Source organism: Pan paniscus, chromosome 4, assembly GCF_029289425.2.
Source record: "Pan paniscus chromosome 4, NHGRI_mPanPan1-v2.0_pri, whole genome shotgun sequence".
Lineage (NCBI taxonomy): Eukaryota > Metazoa > Chordata > Mammalia > Primates > Hominidae > Pan > Pan paniscus.
In genome coordinates this window covers 29,939,913-29,942,127 of record NC_073253.2, presented here as the reverse complement: position 1 = coordinate 29,942,127, position 2,215 = coordinate 29,939,913, and the positions used below count along the sequence as shown (strand labels likewise).

At 40.8% G+C, this 2,215-nt stretch overlaps 1 pseudogene; it reads left to right on the top strand.

Annotated features, from left to right (window-relative positions):
• Window positions 1–373: 373 nt before the first annotated feature.
• On the top strand, window positions 374–1,805 carry LOC100984924 (large ribosomal subunit protein uL18-like; annotated as a pseudogene).
• The last annotated feature ends 410 nt before the right edge of the window (window positions 1,806–2,215 follow it).

Here is a 2,215-nt window from a genome sequence, read left to right as displayed (position 1 = left end):
TTCATCTTCTGTATTTTTGCTTTCCTCAGCCCTTTCTCTCTATAAGTCCAAAAATGCTTAATATGAGGTTATGTTATAGGAGTTATTAAGAAATTACTTTAGGCAGATAGAGAGGAAAAGGGGTCCTTGGAAAGTTTTTGATTCTTTTAAAGCAGCTCCAGAAACATTTCTTGTCTAGCAGGAAAGCCCCGGTTCTTAGAGGCTCAGGGGATTGGTTGAGGCTCAGGGGATTGGTTTGACCAGGCAACCTTTGATATGCAATTGCAAGCCATTAAAAACTGGGTCCCACAATTGCGTCTGCACAAGGGCTGTGGCCCTTTCTGATCCCTAGTGCTGTTGGGCCTATTGGTCTTTGTCAAGCCATGGATGCAGGTCTCTATTCAGCAGGATGGGGTTTGTTAAAGTTGTTAAGAATAAGGCCTACTTTGAAGGATACTAAGTGAAATTTAGAAGATGATGAGAGGGTAAAACTGATTTCTGTGCTTGGACATGCTTGGAGATACAGGACAAAAATAAATACAGCACACCCAAATACAGAATGATAGTTCATGTAACAAAGATATCATTTATTAGATTGCTTATGCCCGTATAGATGGGGATATGATAGTCTGCGCATCATATGCATACGAACTGCCAAAATATGGTGTGAAGTTGGCCTGACAAATTATGCTGCAGTGTATTGGACAGGCCTGCTGCTGGCCCACAGGCTTCTCAATAGATTTGGCGTGGACAAGATCTATGAAGGCCAAGTGGAGGTGACTGGCAATGAATACAATGTGGAAAGCATTGATGGCCAGCCAGGTGCCTTTACCTGCTATTTGGACACAGGCCTTGCCAGAACTACCACTGGCAATAAAGTTTTTGGTGCCCTGAAGGGAGCTGTCAATGGAAGCTTGTCTGTCCCTCACAGTACCAAACAATTCCCTGGTTATGATTCTGAAAGCAAGGAATTTAATGCAGAAGTACACAGGAAGCACATCATGGACCAGAATGTTGCAGAGTACATACACTACTTAATGGAAGATGCTTACAAGAAAGAGTTCTCTCAATACATAAAGAATAGCATAACTCCAGACATGAAGGAGGAGATGTATAAGAAAGCTTATGCTGCTATACGAGAGAATCCAGTCTATGAAAAGAACCCCAAGAAAGAAGTTAAAAAGAAGAGGTGGAACCGTCCCAAAATGTCCCTTGCTCAGAAGAAAGATGGGGTAGCTCAAAAGAAGGCAAGCTTCCTCAGAGCTCAGATGCAGGCTGCTGAGAGCTAAACCAAACAATTTTCCATGAGGATTTTTCAGATAAAGACAACAAACTTTTAGACAGAAAAAAATAAAAAAAAGAAACTGGGTCCACCCAAACATGGCAATTCCTACCACCTTCTTCTTGTCCTTGCCTCACATGTGCCTGGCATCATGGCCACCCCCACATATCTCCATGTGTGTGGAACATCATGGCGCTCTGTATTTGCATATTGAAAGACTAGATGGGAAGGCCAGTTTTTCACAGGCTACATGAATGACATGCCTGGTCAAACCAATCCCCTGAACCCTATGCAAACCAGACACCACCTCCTCCATCCTCTTCATATTAACTGGCTGATTTCTGCCACACTTGGGGTTTTCTCTTTGCTCCAATACCCCCTCCCTCTGTCTCTGCATGGGAGAGCTGTTTTCTTCTTCCTTCCTTCTTTCTTGCCTATTAAACCTTTCACTCCTTAAAACCACTTCACGTGTGTCTATGTCATTTTATCCAAACCAGCGCGAGGACCAAGAACCCTGGTGTTCCTCCACTCATCAGAGCTGCAGCAGTTACAATGGGGCCAAAACCACTATGCCTTTACTGTTAATAAGTTGGGTTTACACTTCCATCTTAGAAGCAACAAAAATTCCTGTTGTACTTTAGTATTGTTTATATTTGATCTAGATTGTACAGCCTGAGCTCTTCAAAGTTTTTTAGCAATGTAGGAAAAAATCTTAGGAAATAATGTGCAAATACATAAAGAAAATTTAAGAAAATATTTGGTTTGATTCATTAAGATTCACATTATAAGATTATACATTATAAGGAGAGGGAAAAAGACTGGTTTAAACTTAAGACATTAATCATTCAACAAACACTTACTGAATTCAGTGTGAGCAAAGCTCTAATAATGCAAAAATGAATAGTTTCTTGACTAAAGTCTAGTAAGGGAGAAAAATTGGAAAACAATAAATAT